Below are 20,531 nucleotides of genomic sequence, written 5' to 3'. Positions count from 1 at the left end.
ATATTAATAAATCAACAGATATTACTATAAAGGGGAACTAATCGGAAAACCAGAGAATTTAATTTATTCACAACTTTTGTTGTTGTTTATTTTACGACGCTATCATTAGCGCTGATGATATGGCGTCGAAAATATGGCGATTAACGGATTATAAAGGATATGCTAGAAAGTAGTCGTAGCCTAACTTGTAGTACTGTCCCAGCATTTATTTGTAGGGATTAAGAAATATGGCGAAACATCTCAATTAGGACAACCGGTCTCTGAGCCGAGATTTGAACCCGGAACCTTCAAAGTATGAAGCAGGAGTGCTACCCACTCGACAGACAAGTTTGATCATATAACCTTAATTTGTTTTGCTACTTCGTAACATTTTAACTGTACCGCAGATTTAAACAATTTATTAACTAATATGTGAGAAGGTATGAATGAATGAATGTATAAGGGGTGGGACTTCTCGGCCCTTGCACCGCGACCTACAATGGTCTATTGTGCTTATGTGAGAAGGTATATCGAAGGGCTACAAACTGGACGGCTATGGTTGATTGTCGATAGGGACAAGAGATTTTTCTGTACTCCACAGAGTCCAGACCAGCTCTGGGGCTCACCCAGCCTCCTATCCAATAAATATCGGGGATCTTTCCTCGAAGATAAACCGACCAGAGCGTGAAGCTGACCACTGACTCCCATCAAGTGCTGAGATCAAGAATGGCGGAGGTATACTTCCAACCTCCAATACGTCTTCATGACATTGTGTTTAATTAATTAAGCACCGGGACAAGTTTACTTTTTGTAAGCTGTTATGTTTGTTATCCATCCCGTGTGGAGACAGGTTAGAATACCTCCACCCTAACTCTGAGATTCGTAAGAGGCGAAGGAAAGGGAATGCGGTGTCTGGGGGTATAACTGGACCACCCTGTCACTGGGGGACATAAATACAGGGACCTGGTCCTCCAGGTTTGGGGTTGGATGTAAGGCTGATGACCTTGCTCTGTAAAAAAATCACTGTTGCGAAATCGAAAAATGTGACAAAAGGATTCAATCTGGCAGAATCTTCTAAGGAACGTTATGGCTCAAAAATGGATGTTTTGCCAATGATGATGATGATGATGGTGGTGGTACAATACGGAACTAGTGTGTTACAAAACTTCGTTGGAGACTTGTTCAGCTTCCTAATGACAGGCGGGATTCTAACCCACGCACAACAGGCGTCAGGTTGTTGAGCAATTGGCATATGCTGGAAGGCGACACGTGTTTGACCAGACAACAAGAAATTCATGCCACAAGCTCCATAAGCCACTTTCTTTTTAGGGGAACTTCAACTGTACATTAAGTACACCCGCATTCCATCGTCACCCCACGGAGATCAAATGACAGCAAAAACAATTGCGATGCAAGACAGAGAGTCTATAATGAGACTGCAAAGTGTGTGTGTATATTATATATATATATATATATCGGTGAAAGATCTGCTGTAAATCTCTGCGTACAGTACTAGGCCACTCCCTGTGACTGTAATTATAAGGTGCCCTCAAACTCAACCGGAATTATAAAGCGCAAGAAAAGAAAGCAGACCGTTTACTTACCTTGTACAAGAACAAAGCGGGGCGTGAAAACCGAAACCGTTTCTTCACGGCTCTTAAAAGAGTACATCTTTCTTCCCCCCCCCCCAACACTTTCTTTGCACACAAAAATTCCGCTTTTCTTCCCCATTAATGCGTCGGTATAATTAATTTTACAGTTATGGCATGAACAGAATTAAATTCTGTGTAATTATGGCAACAAGGACGTCTGTTGAAACGCATTCCACACATGCTTGGTTCTTCTAACGAGTATCTTCCCGAACACGCTGCACGCAGGTACAGTAGTTTGCCGTATGTCAAGATAGAACAGATAGGCGACTTAACGACGTGGTTTCTGTTACGGCGGGTTTGAAGGGTGCTTTGACATTTGCACGGAAACATCATTTTCACGCGGTATAGATAATGGTCCTGTCATGTATTAGGGCACTCTGCTACAAGCCGGTAAGTCGTGGTTTCGATTTAACATGAGATCACTGGATTTTTAATCGATCTAATACTTCCAACCGCACTATGGCCCTGGAGTCGACCCAGCCTCTAAGAGAAAAGTGTACCACGAATCTTCCTGGGGTAAAGGGCGGCCGGCGAGTAAGGCTGACAAATTCACCGCCATCTGTGAGCCGACTGTCTAAAAAATGTGGGAGTCTTGACGTCTCAGAGCCCTATGGGCCTCTACGGCCTGTTACAGGTATAGCTCTACCTCTTTTTACCTGTCATGTAATTTATTAACCATTGCAAAAAAAGAGAGTAAAGGTAAAGTTGTACCTGTTCTTAATTAATTAAGCACCACGCCGTGATTACGTGTAAAGGAGTGGAGGTATAGCTCCACCATTCCTGACCTCAGCACTCCATGGGAATGAGCGTTCATCTTCAAGCCCTGGGCAATTTACCCCCGATATGTATTGGACGGGAGACTCAGAGGGCTCCGGAGACGGTCTGTGAAATATAGAAAAATCTTTTACCCTTGCCGGGAATTGAACCTCGGCTGTCCAGCATGTAGACCGTCGCTATGCCGATTGAGCTGTAGTGGCTCATTTTATTAACTACTGGAGACAAGTCCTTCTTGAGCTGTTAATACTAATATTTTATTGAACTCGAAAGTTCATTACCATGTTCTCAGCAGTCCGACACTGGGGTTTATTACGAACCAGATGAATGCAGCCCATACACTCCCAACGAATTTCTTTAAAAGCCATTTTAATATTATCCTCATATCTAGGTGTGGATGTTCCTAGTAACCACTTTTCTTCAGATAACCTACTGAAACTGTGTGCGCACTTCTCCTGGGTTTCCTTTTCCCCATGCATACTTAATTCGCAGCATATCTCATCCTCCGTCAGTTGGCCATTTTAATAACATTTGGCGAGAAGTAAAAATTATGAGTCTCTTTACACGGCATTTGTAAAAATTAAGTTTATGCCACACAGAAGCATACTGCGTCACAGTTACACAGAAAATTCGGTTAACACTAACGCCAGTTAGGGAAATGTTCGTTATTTGTTTTGAGAATCATATAAAACACATAAATACACGCTGTGTGAAAAATACTCAGTTCTCGATGTTAAAACAGACCGTACATACTACCACTCTAATATAAGGGCTGCGGTGGGCTACAAGCTGGACGGCCCGAGTTCAATTCCCGGCAGTGCAAGATTTTTCTCTTCTCCACAGCGTCCAGACCGATTCTGGGGCCCACACAGCCTCTATATAATGGATACTGGGGGCTCATTCCCCAGGGTTTAAGTGGCAGGGGCTTGAAGCTGACCACTAACCTCCATCTAGTGCCGAGGTCGAAAATGGTGGAGCTATACGTCCACTCCCCCATACGTCTTCATGGCATAATACTTAAGTAGCCTCGCACAGGGGCGACCTTACCTTTACTGTAAAAGGTATAACACGAAACTTACTCTTGATGTAAGCTTATTTATGCAATAAGGAAAGACAAAGTGAAGGCAAAGTTTCCGAGTGCTTAATTAAGCACAAGGCCATGAAGACGCGTGGGGACGGGAGATATAGCTTACTGCATTTTAAAGTCGGCTTTAGATGGAGGCGGGTGTTCAGCTTCACGCTCTGCCCACTTTTCCCCTGGGTACAGAGCCCCTGGTATTCATTGCACAGGAAGCTGGCTGAGCCCCAGAGCCCGCCTGGACGTTCTGCTCCTACCGGGGTTCCTCTTCGTCACTATATGGACTGAGCTATGGGAAAGGGTATGAGCAGATGACCTGTTCCACGCCAGTGTGTTGTAGGCTGCCTAATAGTCTCGGCGTCGTGCCAGCAAGTTTGAGAAAAGACGTAGATTTGAATTGCATTTCTTAACAGAATTAGACCAGCAGTCAACTCACACATAATAAGCAGAGTGATAAAATTATTATTTACATTACTATTGCACCTGACACCAGTTGTACCGATCACAGACAGAATTTAAGGTCTTCCAACACATGAATTGCTCATTTCTTTGAGGGTTATTTTACGGGTGTGAAACTTGGTCCTGGTCTCTTAGTCTGTCATTACGACTGATAAGAAGGGACCAGGAGAGTATTTGGACCGAAGAGAGATGAAGTGACGGGAGGTTGGAGAAAACTGCCTAATGAGGAGCTTCATAACTTGTACTCTTCTCCAAGTATAATTAGAATAATCAAGTCAAGTAGAATGAGATGGACAGGGCATCCAGCACGCATGTGGAGAAGAGGAATGCATATAGGACTTTGGTGGGAAAGCCAGAAGGAAAGAGACCAGTAGATAGACCAAGAAGTAGGATGGGGTCCTGTATACCGGATTAATTTTGATCGGGATAGCGGACACTGTGAGGGCTCTTGTGAACACGGTAATGTACCTTCTGGTTCCATAAAATGTTGTGATATGCTTGAGCAGCTGGGCGACCTGTGGCTTATCACGGAGTTAGTTAATTAATAGGCCGCGCCATTGCTCAAGCGGTTAGTCGCTGGCTTCCCACCGCGGCGGCCTGGGTTCGATCCCGGGGTCTGGTCAAGTGGGATTTGTGGCGGGCAAAGTGGTGCTGGGGCAGGTTTTCTCCGAGTACTTCGGTTTCCCCTGCCAATCTTCATTCCACCAATTGCTCCACAATCACCCTCACCTATCATCTGAGGCTGGTACAATAGGCCAGAAGTGGCCGCAGTACAAGGGACTTAGTCCCACCCCACTAGCAATAAAAAGAAAATAGTCAGTACTAACGAGTACATTAGAGTGTCAAATGATAAGGCGAATGGTGAATTGGAAAAGAATGGCCTAGTAAAGATACTGTCCCGGCATTTGCGTGAACGTAATGACGAGAACGAGGAAACGCCTGTCAGAGTAACCGTTGTGTCAGCCGAGATTCGAACCAAGCACCCACCGAACACACGTACAGAACCTTACCGTTAGGCCCTTCAAGCACGGCCAATTCGTCTCCGTCCCTCACTCTCTATGCAGTTAACTCTTCATTTTTTAACGACTCCTTCAACTGCCAAAATTATACGTGTCGAATGATAGGACGGTTAGTGCGGAATTAATTTGAAAGGACGAGGAAGAAATCTGTAGTGGTATAATGTAAGGCATTATCCTAGCATCTGTCTGGAGGGACAGAGGAAAGATGACAAAAACTTCAGTCACAATAGCTGTCTCCGGACGGAAACTGAAAGCAGGACCTCCCGTATAGCGACGAGGATTGCTACCCACTCATCCGCGACGTATGGCATTTTTTTCTCGTGGGGTGAGATCAAGTCCCTTGTACTGCGGCCACTCTTTGGCCTACTGTACCAGCCCTGGATGATGGATGTTGGTGATTGTGGAGCAATTGGTGGAATGAAGATTGGCAGAGGAAACCGAAGTACTGGGAAAAAAACCTGCCCCAGCGCCACTTTGTCCATCACAAATGCCACATGACCTGATCCGAACTCGAACCAGGGCCGCCGTGGTAGGAGCCGCTGATTAAAAGTCTGAGCTACGGCAGGGCCCCAAAGTATGGCATACCGAAGATAATAAATGTAATCTTCATGTCACATACACAGTCCACAGAAAGAAATGTAAAACACTGATATAAAACACGGCGTTTTCTTTATATTTTCAGAACGGACGACTCTCCAACCTGGGTTATCATGACGTCTTACGCTGACGCCAGTGAAACAGTATCAAATGGTATGTTACAACCTTTCTTTTCAAGGACGAATCCAGTTACGCTATTACGGAACACCCTGTTATCTGTACCAATTGTGATTTTGCACATAAATCATAATATTATATTGCAGCGTCCTGTTGCACTGCGTATTCCAAATAAGAATTCGCACTTCTCACCGTCCCGGTGCAACTTCGTCGATGTTATTAAAGCTCATACAACAGAAGCATTCCTCTTTTCATATTATTCCAACACTACATGTTTATGCCCGAGTAGCTGCCATCCTCAGGTATACAGGTTAGAGAGGAACAGCTACACACAGCACCAGAGAAAAACGAAAACACCAACAAAATGTGATATCATAACTGCATTGAGAGGCATGCGGTACCGTAGTTGGTTGAGGCGCTATGCCGGAAGGACGCGGGTTCGATTCCCGATGAGGGCATTGGATTTTTCAATTGAACTAATCCTTCCAGCCGTACTATGGTCCTGGGGTCGACTCAGCCTCTAGAACAACTGAGCACCAGGAATCTTCCGGGGGGTAAAGGGCAGCCGGCGCATAAGGCTGTCCTTACCGCCATCTGCAAGCCGATTGTCTAGAAAATGTGGGAGCCTCGACGTCTCACAACCCTATGGGCCTTCATGTCCTGTTACAGGGATAGCTTTACATTTTACCTACAGTAAGAGAACAACAATATATAACATAAATTATCCACTTCATAAACAAAACACTAATGTAACCCATTATATATTGCAGATACAACAGACCCACAACACGTGCATACAATAAAATAGTCATGGTATGATATTTTAAAATATTTTATAAGTATCTTACACTTTTAAAGTGCAAAGTGTAGCAGCGAGACAACAGGGACAGCAGTTTCCTCTACAACTTGTACACCTGAGGATGGCAGCCAGTTGTGCCGAAACACGTAGTGTTCGAATAACAGGAAGAGACGAATGCTTCTGAAGTGTGAATTTTAACACATCGACGAAGCTGCACACGGACGGTGAGAAGTGTGACTGCTAATATAGAATATATTGATGTTACGCGTCACATATGACACCGTGACGCAAAGCATTACATTACATACGTCGGTGTATGACGCTGTTTATTACTCCGTCACTATATAATCTCACTACAAGTGGTACATGGGAGACAGCGTAACAGTTCCTAGCATTAAATCTTCTTCAGTACTGTCACGTTTTATGACTACAGACAGGGTTTGGATTGGTAATCAGACTGATTGGGCACTTACAGAACGTAACTACAAATAATTACGGTAGTCTCGAAGTAACTACATCATACACGAAGTCTTCTCAGTTTTCAATAGCCGTTGCTTGGTACCGTCTTCCAATGGCAGACGTTCCCCATTCCTCTGGGTTCCCAAACTTTCCACGGCTTCAGCTACCAGTTTCTCACTTCTCATAACTGTAAGGGCGAGTACACATCAAGGAAACTGGCAACTGCAACGCAACCGCAATTTCCGAGAATTGTTATCAACCTGAGTTGAACACATGTTACTAATGGAGCAGCGCAAATTAAGGAAACTACACTGCCGTTTCCTCAGTTTGCGCAGCTCCATTAGTAACATGTGTTCAACTCAGGCTGATAACAATTCTTGGAAACTGCGGTTGCGTTGCAGTTGCCAGCTTCCTTGGTGTGTCCTCACCCTAACTCTCACCTGACTCAACTGAACTACTAGTCCTTGTTATAGAGCCACGACACGGACCGCATAGAAAACGTCTCTTCCATTATGTCTAGTTCTCTCGTAGCCAGGGAAGCAACGTGTCCACAGAGCTGTTCCCTAACAACGATTGTTGTACTGTCTCCTGTTTACACAGCTGTTACTCGGCAATGGGTCTACATTTCACAATATATTGTCTGAATTCATGTTCGTGGGCTGTGCTATTAAGACTGGTTCTTGCAAACGGTTATCTGTATTTACAACAACAATTCCTTTAAATTTACTAGCAGACGTGACATGAATACCGAAAAGACGGAATACTCTATAGGAATTTTGAAGATTATACTAAAAAACACAATTTTTTCGTTTAAAATGTAATACGGAAGGATTGACCGTAACTGAACATTATACAATTCATAATAAAGTTTTCAATATTTCCTCTAAATGAGGGGTAAGAATCCGGTCTAGAAAACCGAAATAACGGCCGTGGGGATTCGTTGAGCTGACCACGCGACACTCTCTATCTGCTAAAGTTGGCACTAACTTCACCGACAAGCGGCGGTCGCTCGGTCAGTATAGTTAGCTTGCGGACTAAAACCACGGAGTTTGTTTGAGTGGTAAGACCAAGAGGGGTGGAGTATGCGTATCTAGAAGATATTCAGCCGTTAAATGGTTAAGAGAATCGTTATGATAAATATCCATGCTCGTTTAACAGATGCAACCGTTATTGAGCAATTTTACAAGTTACAGGCTGTAAGATAAACTTTATCAACTTCATACGATCTTTCTCAAAGATGGATTTCAATTCTGGGAATGTACTAACCATGTGAATACTATCAGCTCCTTGTCAGAGTTATCTCAGATACTGATTCCATGTAGGAGCCGGGATAACTCGGCCAGCATAGCGTAGGATAGTGGGATGGTGAGCCGGGATTGGATTCCCAGCAGGGACACGAGATTTTCTCTTCTACATAGTGTCCAGACCGGCTCTGAGGCCCATCCAGCCTCCCATCCAACGACTACCGGCGGTTTTTTCGCCGGGGATAGAGCGCAGGGGCATGAAACTGACCACTCACCTCTAACTTATGCCAAGGTCAAGTATGGTGGAGCTATATTTCCACTCTCACACAGATCTTCATGGCATGGATCTCAGTACAGCCGATTTCTTACTTTTACCCTCATTAGCATCCCAATTCTCGTATTTCAATACAGATTTCCTCAGGAATTTTGTTAGAACATTCGTATGTCTAATTAACCTTGCTCTGAATGATTAATCTATAGCAATGAATGTACAAATTTTTCCTCTTGAACGAGTGATATCACTTTCGTGTCTTCTTTCGAGGTCCAGAGTTCAAATCCTGGCGCCGAAACCGACCACCTTAACAGGTTCTCCGTGGATTTCCTCAGTCCGTACAGACAAATGCTGGAATACTACCTCATATTTGGGCGCAGCACTTTCCTTCCACATCCCTTCCAATTCATTATTCATCCGATCATTCGGCGCTGTATAACCTGACGTACTGAATGCATCCTCAAAAGCCATAGGATGTGACGTCGTGTAGTCCGGTACAAGTTCACGGACGTTCCGGAGGAACGTATCGTCTTCAAATTCAAAACTGAAAAATATGCCGCGCAAGAAACCAGCAAGCAGCAAAACAGCGCACCAGTCCGTACCAAGGTCTCTACAGCAGGATAAAGCGGCCGGAGAGTGGAGGTGTCCATTCCCTTCCTTCTAGTGGCGCGGTTAACAATGCATGAAGCTTCTCTCTCTCTCATGGAGTTGAGCCCTTCTTGAGAAGTTGCCAATTGTGTAGCTACTCAAGAACTTCCCAGCGTTTTATGGAACTAGAAGGTTCATTACCGTGTTCATAAGAGCCCTCCACTGGACCCTATCCTAAGCCAGATCAATCCAATCCATCTCATCTCATTCTATCTCTCTAAGATACATTTTAATATTGTCCACCCACCTATGTCATGGTCTTCCTAGCGGCTCTTTCCTTCAGGATTTCGCACAAGTATCCTATATGCATTCCTCTTCTACCCCATTCGTGCTACATGCCCCGTCCATGCAATAAACTTCAGTTCATCTAATAATAGAGGTATGCCCTATCTTGTGTAGGCAACCTCACGGAATAAAATTCCTGTGTAAGTATGAAATTTCCACGAGCGTATGTTGAAAATATAATCATGGCGTAACAGTCTACGTCACTAACTAGCGATGACGCACCCTCGTTCCTGTAGCAGATGGAGTATAGGGTGTTTCAATTCAAATGAACGCGGTGGCATGCTGCAACGGAAGTGACCACTTGCATGCAGCATTTTGTTAACCTCGTATCGTAGGTACATTTTCTGCTTTCATCTACGTCCGAGATAAACTGGGGGACTGATAAGTCAAGAACCGTGATAATGTTAACTACAGGCGTAATGTCCATGTTAAAGTTATTGATGATTGTGTTATTAGTGCCGCTGATTACACTAGGAGCACAGACGTCAACAAATTATCAGCCCGACAGCTTGGTTAGTCATCGTGGACTGCAACGACTTGAGTGTTATAATCAATAATTATACGGGGGAAAAACTGGAATAACATAAAGAAGCAAAGTAGCAACTCATCATTCGAGTTTACATTTTGTTATATCCTAAATGGTAGCTTTTTTTTGCGGCCGATCACAGTGGCCGCGAGGTCTAAGGCTTGAACTGTCCTTGCTCTCTCGAACGCTGCGATCGTGGGTTCGAATCCTACTCAAAGCATGGATATCTGTGTGTAGGTAGCGGCCTTGGAACAGGTTGATCCCCCATCCAAAGAGTCCTACCGACTGTGTATAAAATCAAGAAACTGAAAAAGTGGCCAAGGTCCAACAAGGGGCTGTAGACAGATTTTTATGGGTTCCTTTACGATGTCGTTAGTATCCAGGCTACATATTGTAGCGTTGCATCCTGTTTGTGGTGCTTACAAATAAAAACTGAGGGGTTACGATCATACACATTTTGTATTTACAATTTATGATAATACCACTGTAGTTCATATGTACTCCGTCAACATTTGTATACTCCTCAAAAATTATCTGATAAAGGCCTATCTGGGCTCAAACAAATTGTGAGTCGAATAATAGAATATTTTGTAGGATTCAGCGGTGGTTATGAAGAGTTTTACCTTCTGGGATATAACACAGTGTAGTCCTTTGAAAACCAATCGTTGTTTCGGAGGAACATGTCACCTCACTCTTCAGGGTGGAAGATTAAGCCAAGCAAAAAAACAGGGTGAAAGAATGTGGCAAACAGAGTGGATTATATAGGAAACGAGAGGGAAGTAGAAGACAGCAACTCAGTTCCCGTTGGCTCGCCCGTAGAACAAAATGAACCGCCAGTACCTGGCTGATTGCCTGGTTCTTATCTCCTATTGGTTCGCTCGGTTGTGCGTGAGAGCCAATGGGTACTGACGGTACATTCTATCCTACGGGTGCGCCAACGGGAACATAGTTGCTGTCTTTTATTTCGCTCCAATCAAATAGCGGCTCCGGTCTAGAAAACCGAGATTAATGGCCGTGGGGATCGTTGCGCTGACCACGCGACACTCTCTATCCTCTAAAGTGGGCACTAACTTCGCCAACAAGGGGTGGTCGCTCGGTCGGTATAGTTCGCTTGCGGACAACAGACCACGGAGTTTGTTTTATTTGTCTTTATTCCTATATAATCCGCTCTGCTTGCCACATGCTTTCACGCTAGTTTCTTGCTTGGCTTGTTCTTCGAACCTGAAGATGGAGGCGACATGTTTCTCCGAAAAATTGGCTGTCTTTCAACGGATTACACGACGTTATATCCCAGAAGATAAGATAAAATAAAAGGATCTGTTTGTGTGACGGTACCCCCTCCATTTTGATAGCCACACTACAGAGGGTCGAACTGCGAATGATGTATCAGAAGGGGGTGGAAACGCAATGACCGTGGCCTAATACAGGTACTATCGCGGTATTTGCCTGGAGGAGCCAAAGAGAAACCTCAGTCAATATGGCAGGTGTCTCTGCCAAGATTCGAACTGAACATCTGCTGAGGGTCATTCCACGTGAATTAATCCAGAGAGGTAGCTCACCATTTTTAAAAAATTCATATTTTGTACACTTATTTTTACATAGACTTGAAAGGATTCTGACGATGGTGTATACTGTACTGTACTGTACTCCAGTGACTGAGACTAACTCTTTTTAACGGGCCCAGCTGAGTAGGTTTACCCTTCCCTACCCACCTGAAGACGGAGACAGATCCAGTCTCCGAAACGTCGTGGTCTTTTGTCCTTTACGTACCAGACGATGGATGAAGTCCAAAACAAGCCAAAATAAGTTATTTTTACATATTTTCACACTTCAAAAATATTTAAAAAAATTGTAATCCGCTCGGATCTGATACTTTCCCCTTCCCATTGGTTTGTGAAGGTCAAAAATAGCGTTTTTCCCAAAATCGACAGGTAAGTTTCAAGCTTAATTACACCTAGAGGAAGTGAGTTGAGTAAAAACGTGTAATAACATGATTTGTAGTCCATATCATGAGGAACAATTTGGTTTTTCATTGGACTCTCTAGCGTCAACAGTTACCGAGATACAGAAGATAACGCAAACCTCCATTTGCGCCGAAAACGCGTTTTTTCGCATTATAAAAACGGCTGTACCGGGAGAACCGAGCGGATTACAATTTTTTTTTTATTTTTTGAAGAATGAAAGAAAATATGTAGAAATAAGTGTACAAAATAAGATTTTTTTTTAAATGGTGAGCGACCTCTCTGGATAACTTCACATAGAATGACCCCTGAGTTAATATTCTCAAGTGTGTTAGCGTTACACCAAGCCGTTTCGTTAAATCGCAGTGTTTACAGCAGTCTGCCGGTGAATGTACTCTTGGTGGCTTGCCAAGGATGTTTATCAGCGGAGTGGCTTTTCTGCTTATAATCAGTTTGACTCTTCCTGATTGGCTGGGCTATTCAAGACTCTGGCTGGGTTTAGTCACAAGGTTTTTCCTGTTTCGTTTAACTAATAAAGAGACCACGAATGACATCAGCTAGTCAGCTGGGGGACTACACCCTGCAGATCCAAGTCTGGCAGCACATGTCGACAACAATCTCAGTATAGGACAGCTAAGATACGAACCCAGACAAAGTATTTCTCGTGACGGAAGTCCCTATTCGTTAAAATGAACGCAAATTTCAATTTCTGCTTTAATCAAGCATCACGCCATGGAGACATGGTGGAATGGACGTACATCTCCATGTATTCTTTTGTATGTGACTGTCAGTATCGATACTATCGTCGGATGGTAGGAAGAATGATGAATCGGAAAGGATCCTCAACGAAGAAACTTAATTAGGACTGCGACCGTCCCGCCCGGGAGTCGAACCGAACACAGGCCTAGAACGTTACTTCTAGACAAACCGGTCCCATCCATTCTTAACGTCGGCACTAGCGGGAAATCAGCGGTTAGCTTCAAGCTCCAGCCGTTTCACCCCGGGACAAACAACTCCCTGTATCCACTAGATACGGGGATGAGTAGGTCTCACAGCCGGTATGAACGCAGGAGAAGAGAGAAAACTTTTGTTCCTGCCGTGAATCGAACTTCGATTCTTCGGTTATGTACCGGAGAACCTACTTACAAAATAGCGGTTTCGCCCTGTACGTTTAAATTCTGATTTACTGTTTTACTCAAACCATCCAGCCTAGTGTCTAACCCAAAGCATCTTCTTCCTAGTACACACCAATGTAATGTACGGTACTCGTCAACAGGAATAAAAATAGAAACTTTTCTTTCTCGCATTTGTGGTAAGGAGATATCTGAGTTCGCGAAACGTTAAATAGTGACTTCTAACCTCCGAACGCGAGAGCTCGTGTTTCTTGTGTTACGACTGCATTCATTTAACTGCTCCCCATAAGAGAAATTTTCATGAATCTCAGCACAAACACTAACTAATGGTAGCTTTTTTTTTTAGTTTCTTGGGGTGGGGTGAGACTTGAGTCCACTTGGTATGTCGGCCATTAATTGGCCTATAGTACCAGCCCCGGATGATACATGACAAATGTGGAATAGTCGGTGGAATGAAAATTGGCAGGGAAAACCGAAGTACTCGGAGAGAACCTACCCTAGTGCCAAATTGTCCACCAAAAATCCCACATGACCTGACCGGGGCTCGAACCCGGGCCACCGCGGTGGGAATCCGGTGAATAACCGCCTGAGTGGTAGGATTTGAGGTTCTGACAGGGGTTGGTTATGAAGAGTTCTATCTTATGGGATATAACTCCGTGTAGTCCGTTGAAAGTCAACCGACGTTTCGGTGGAAGATTGCTCTGTATTCAAGGTCGAAAAACCCAGCGTGAAAGCAGGTGGAAAGCAGAGAAATCGGCTTGCTGGAATTTCGGGTTATATAAAAAGAACTTAAACTCCGTGGCTCTTAGTCCGCATGCGAACTATACCGACCGAGCGACCGCCGCTTGTCGGCGAAGTTAGTGCCAACTTTTTGCGGGTAGAGGATGTCGCGTGGTGAGCGCAACAGATTCCCACGGCCGTTAATCTCGATTTTCTGGACCGGAGCCGCTACTTTTCCTCTCAAGTAGCTCCTCAATTATCCTCACGAGGCTGAGTGGACCCCGTTCCAGATCCACTACTTCTCAGAAAATCTGAGGGTTATATAGGACACAGGAGAGAAATGGTAGACAGCAAGTCAGTTCCCGTTGGTTCGTCCCGTAAGACAGAATGAACAGCCAGTGCCCATTGGCTCTCAGACACAACCGAGAGTACTATGTCAGTCGCGCACTGGAACGTAAAATATCTGAAGGCCAGACATTTACGGATACGAGCGTCTGAATAAGTAGCAATAAGCATCTGTTCATCAATATGATAATTTATGAATCTTATCCGTGCTTGCAATCAATGTTGGTTAATATCATACGTCATTTCGCGTCAAAAAAAATGATATATTTAGCTCCAAAGTTCGAAAGCTTGGTCCCCAGCCATGACAATGCATTACAAGACTCTACCGGTAGTTATATCTGCAAGGTAAGTGATAGGACGTGGAGATTCTCTTTGTCGGAAACTCATTACATGCATTTTTTTCTTATCACGAGAAATACAGAATTGAAGATGCAGCTCCTTTCATTTAGGAGGTTCCATTGCTAGGCAACCGCCCATAACAACAGTCAAATTGTTTGAGGCGGTGTTTTGTGTTTGGTTCGCCCCAAGGCTATATAGCGAGAACCAGAGGCCGGCTGAGTGAGTAAAAGCACATACATTAAATTAATCGTTTATTTTTTTCCTTGGCACTACAGCCCCAGTGGGCCTAGGCCTACCTCCATGAACTCAGTTCACTTCGGTTTTTCTAGATCTTACACGTTCGGTAGGACTCCTTGGGCGGGTGATCAGCTCGTCGCAAGGACTCTACCTGTACACAAACACAGAAAAACGCACACAAACATCCATGCCCTGAGTGGGATTCGAACCCACGATCCCGGCTTCCGAACGAGCAAAGACAGTGCATGCCTTAGACCGCTCGGCTACCGTGACCGGCCAAATTAATCGTTTACAGAGCAGTAATTAAATCAATAATGACTTATACCTGTCCCCTGGGAGTTTACGGCGGACACTCATTTGATGAAACTGTAGCGCTTGCAGAACAGAGTTCTCCGTGCTATTGGCAACCTTGACATTCGCACATCAGTCCGCGATTTTCACTTGGTGTTCAAAATTCAGTATGTGTATGATTTTTTTTCCTTGGCACTACAGTCCCAGTGGGCCTAGGCCTACCTCCATGAACTTCTCCGTTCACTTATGATTTTCTAGATCTTACACATTCGGTAGGACTCCTTGGGCGGGTGATCAGCTCGTCGCAAGGCCTCTACCTGTACACAAACACAAAAAAACGCACACAAACATCCATGCCCTGAGTGGGATTCGAACCCACGATCCCGGCTTCCGAGCGAGCGACGACAGTACATGCCTTAGACCGCTCGGCTACCGTGACCGGCATGTGTATGATTACATAACGAAATTATGCAGGAGGCAGGCAGATGCCATGCTAAATCGTGAAAATCCAAATGTACGTGCAATTGGATAAGGAGAAGCCAGACATAAGACTTATAAGAAGCTTAAACTTGGCGGCGGTCAAGCCTACGACCATTCAAGTGTCTAACTGCCGTTTCGGAGTGTAAAATAAATTGCTGTATAAGCTGCTGCACATTCCTGCACTGACAGATGTCCCTCTACATATCACAATTTAATTTCAGTTTATACTTCTGAAGAGTGTAAAAGAAAACTGTATATATCACATATTTACTCATGTGAGAATAATTTGACCTCAGGTGGAATAAGGTGTAGAAAGTGAACACCAATAAAAAAAAAGACCAACCCCTCGTTTATATCATTAAGGAGGACCAAGGAAGAGGAAAAAAAAAGCCAAAGGTCTACACACTAAACCAAAATATGGCCATGGGTCCCAGCGGGGCCCGATGCCAGGAGTGTCTGTGCCGGCTGATTTCCGGCAGTAAGCTTCTGCTCTGCTCTGGTGAGTGAGTTCAGTTGTGTGGGATATTCGCCTAACAGTAACGACGTAAGCGCGAAAACCTGAAGAATCTCCACTGTTAGAGGCCGTTGATAGGGAACGTCTGTTGGAGACACAGCAGACTGGGAAAATACTTAGTGTGTAGTGACTTGTAAAGACTTGTGGAGATCAGTGATAGCGCTGTAATTAGTAATAGTAATTGTAGTTCCGAGTGGTGTGTACAACTGGTCAATAAATCCATTCACCAACCCAAACCCCGTCTATAGTCGCCCCTAAATACGTGATAATACCTACAGTTAATTGAAAAAATGTTCCTGTGCATCAGTGGGAAAAGAAAACTCGAGAAAGCGTTTCGCCAGCCGTAGCTACATTTTCCGAAATATCTATATTACATCTTACTGATCAGGTGACTTGCCAAAACCGTGCCTGGAGACAACTATAACCTGTTTCAAATAACCGAGAACTTGGTGACTTCTCCTTAGAATAGGCTGCACTCCTCGGAGCGGTGGCGACTCGCGGCTCACACGGCATGCGGCATGTAACAAGCCCAAAATCCATAGGCGCAGCATGCGTGAACAGATTTACGTTTTCGCGAAAAACACGGCATATTAAAAACAGGAGAATCGCGTCTTTTAAAAAACCGGAATATTATAAATGCCACATACGTTTCTGAGCGGATCTACACATGATGGCAATGTAATGACGTTAAAAAGGACACTCAAACATATGCTCTGTACCTAAATGCAATATTAAATCGATACAAACTATTACCGGGAGAGCTCAATCGGTATTTTCTTTTATTGCTAGTGGGGTGGGACTAAGTCCCTCGTACTGCGGCCACTTCTGGCCTATTGTACCAGCCAGAGATGATAGGTGAGGGTGATTGTGCAGCAATTGGTGGAATGAAGATTGGCAGGGGAAACCGAAGTACTCGGAGAAAACCTGCTCCAGCGCCACTTTGTCCACCACAAATAATACTTGACCAGACCCGGGATCGAACCCGGGCCGCCGCGGTCGGAAGCCAGCGACTAACCGCTTGAGCTATGGCGCGGCCTCAGTCGTTATAACGAAGGGTTACAAACCGGGGTTCAATTCCTGGCACGGGCAGGAGACTTTCTTTTCTGCACAGTGTCCATACCGTGTCTGTGGCCCATCCAGCCTCCTATCCAATGGGTACCGGGGCCTCTTTCCAAGTGGATAAAGCGGATAGGGCGTGAAGCTGACCGCTCACCTTCATCTAGTGCTGAGGTCAAGAATGATAGAGCTATACCACCACTCCCCAATACGTCTTCGTGGCATTTTTTCGCCTTCTAAGAGAGAGATCATTTACAACCTGTGGCCTTCATTTGCTGGAGTAACATTTTACAATGACTTCATTTATCGCCGATCACAGGGGCTGCGCGGTCTAAGGCACGAACCGTCTTCACCCGCTCGAAAACTGGGATCATGGGTTCGAATTCCACTCGAGGCATGGATGTCTGTCTGCGTTTATTCTGTTTTGTGTTGTTCTGTGTGTAGTTAGCGGCCTTGCGACGGGCTGATCCCCGTCCAGAGAGTCCTACCGACTGTATATAGATCAAGAAACTTAAAAAATGGCCAAGGTCCACATGGGCTATAGAGACATAGATAAATTTCATTTATCACTTTTTGTGCAACAATTATCGTAGTCGGAGAGCGACCTGCCAGTACGTTTCCATAAGAATTGCTAATTAACGGGTACCGATAATGCTAGTTAATAATCAAAGTTGTTTACTTCTAAAGTTTACGTAACCCAGAAATAACTTTTATTTACTTTATTATTGCTGTACTGTTAAAAACTGATGTCCATAAATATTAGGCCCACCTTACACCACTTTCTATCACTGCTGTTTATACAGTGTGTGAGAAAGACTATAACGCTTATGAAGTCAGCATGTCTAAACAGACCACAGAAACCTTCAATATAAAACAGCCGTACCCATCTAAATAAAGCGGGTATACGTTCCTTCTTCAATTATTTAAACAATTTCACCCTATAAGGATTAAACTGGGGAGAAATGCCGTTATTGTATTTTTGGACACCGTCTGCTTGTTACCATTCAGTCCTTAACCTTTTGACTTCTCGTCCGCTGTGTAAAAACGTAAATAATTAGAATATACAAAATTATAATTTTATTTGTGGTTTTATATGGATGCGATACTTGGTCTCTGACGTTATGGAAGGAATATAGACTGAGGATGCTTGAGAATAGGGTAGGACCGAAGAAGGATGAAGTGCAGGTAAAAGGTAAAAATGTAAAGCTATCCTTGTTAAGGCCCAAGGGTTTTGGGACGTCGAAGCTCCCACATTTTATCTAGACAATTGGCTCGCAGATGGCGGTGAGGTTGTGAGCCTTACGCGCCGGCTACCCTTTACCCTCCAGGAAGATTCCTGGTACTCATTTCGCTAATTTCTCTTAGAGGCTGAGTCGACCTCTGGGCCATAGTGCGACTGGAAGGATTATGTAAATTGAAAAAAATCCACCTCATCGGGACTCGAACCAGCGAGCTTCCGGCTTGTAACATAGTGCCTCAACCAACTAAGCTATCGGGTGCCCTGATGTAACAGGAGGTTGGAGAAAACTGCATAATGAGAAGCTTCATAACTTGTACTCTTCACAAAGTACAATTTCAGTGATCATGTCAAGGAGGATAAAATGGGGCGTGTAGCATGCATTAGAGGGAAAAGGAATGTCTACAGGATCTTGATGGGCAAGCCAGAAGGAAAGTGACCACTATGAAGACCTAGACACAGGTGGCTGGATAATATTAAAATCGATCTTAGAGAGATAAGATGGATTGCTATGGATTGGATTGATTTGCCTGAGGATAGGAACCAGTAAAGGGCTCTTGTGAAGACGGTAATGAACCTTCAGGTTCGATGAAATACTGGGAAATTCTCGAGTAGCTGCGTAACTGGCGGCCTCTTCAAGAAGGGCTCAGCTCCGTGGAGTTCGCTAGTTATCCGTCCTCCTGCTTTGTTTTTAATGGAAATGGAATAGGAATAAGGAGAGGACTTATCTTCGCCTTCGTCTTCCTGCAATGCACGACGGACCAATACAATACATGGATTCCCGTTCTCCGGGGTTCGTCACCTTATTTAAAGACATCTAATGGGCCTCCTTGGACCGTGGAGGTCTAAATTAGGCCTTCTATATCATATTGAATTACTCACTGATGATCCTAACATTCGACGCCTCATATTCTGAGCTACAGACACCGTATTTGAACAAACCACAAATAATTATATATAATGAAATTACTGTGTCAACAGACGGGGAGCCGGGATAGTGCAGTCGGTATAGTGACTGGCTACGGGCTTGACGACTGAGGGGTCGAAGTTCGAGTCCCGGTAGGGTCAAGAATTTTCTCTTCTTTACGTCGTCCAGACCGACTCTGGGGTCCACCTTACGATGGGTACCAGGGGTAAAGTGGCCAGGGCGTGAAGCTGACCACTCACCTCCAACCAGTGCTGAGGTCAAGAAAATGTGGACCTATACATCCACTCCTAAATAGCCTTCATGGCATAGTGATGAATTAGTTAGGGACAGGAACAATTATACCTTTTACATAGTACAGTAAAACAATTCTGTTAGTAAACATTGTAAATAGAGTACATTTGTATTGGCCTACCTTATATTTGTAAGAATGTTATATTAGGTCCAGACGCTGTCAGCTTCGAGTTTAAATCCAGAAATCAGGCACGGGCAATATTATATTAAAACAATTACGTGACCATTTATTCAACAAACCTTAACTGACAACCGCAGAAGAGAACTCTCACTGAAGAAACGATAAACACAGAAAATACACTAAATGAGTGTAAAACAAAGAACGTTAAACACGAGCCGCCTCTGTTTTCATTCCTGATCACTGAAATGTGGTCCGTTTCTAACTCTTACCCGTCTGCAACTGTCTGAATTGTTGTTCCCCAACTCCAGCGAGATTCCTCTGCAGCCTAGACAACCAGACCTGCTGTCTACTGCAGCACTTTCACTGCTTAACTCCAGACAGAGCCCCGAGTGCATAACGTTACGACTGCCTCCACAATAATACGTAATAACTACCAGCTCTGGAGGCTACAGTTCCTGAATTTATTATAGAAAATAACAGCAATATACCGAAGTCATAAGTGGAGTTATTCCTCCACCCGACCATATGTCTTCGTGGTATGGTGCTTAACTAATTAAGCACAGAGACAAGAGCGAACAGCTTTTCTTGAGCAGTTGCGTGACTATCAGCTTCCCAAGGACACTATCTAGGCAAATTGTCTCAATCGGCAATGCTTCTGACTTGTATTCGAAGTGTATGCAGTTCGAGTCTGCACCGAGACACTGGCTATCCTGTGTAAAGTTCTTCGTGGTTTTATCCAGTCCATCCAGGCAAAATGTGGGTTAGTAACTTATTTTTTATTCCCTTACCAAACTTCATGTATAAGCTTTATATATTATTTTACAACATGTTTCGGCTCTTTATGACCATCACCAGGTAAAATATTTGTACTCACTGACTCCCTACTTTTCTGCTATTTTCTCTCCCATTGGCCAATGTTTACAATTGGGGAAGATAATGCGTCTTATTTGTCAATGTTAATGCCGACATTA

The 20,531-nt window shown here is 44.2% G+C and overlaps 1 protein-coding gene across 2 annotated transcripts in view; it reads right to left on the bottom strand.

Moving 5' to 3' along the window:
- Positions 1-19,874, bottom strand: part of LOC111874848 (ets DNA-binding protein pokkuri) — a 229,007-nt gene extending 209,133 nt beyond the window's left edge. For both annotated transcript variants that reach the window (XM_023870692.2, XM_033755640.1), the window contains exon 1: positions 19,561-19,874. The gene's annotated coding sequence lies outside the window, so the exon portion shown is untranslated. The remainder of the gene's footprint in view (positions 1-19,560) is intronic.
- Positions 19,875-20,531: the final 657 nt, after the last annotated feature.

Source organism: Cryptotermes secundus, unplaced genomic scaffold, assembly GCF_002891405.2.
Source record: "Cryptotermes secundus unplaced genomic scaffold, Csec_1.0 scaffold160, whole genome shotgun sequence".
Classification (NCBI taxonomy): Eukaryota; Metazoa; Arthropoda; class Insecta; order Blattodea; family Kalotermitidae; genus Cryptotermes; species Cryptotermes secundus.
The sequence above is the reverse complement of the archived record's forward strand: the minus strand, read 5'-3'. Positions and strand labels throughout refer to the sequence as shown.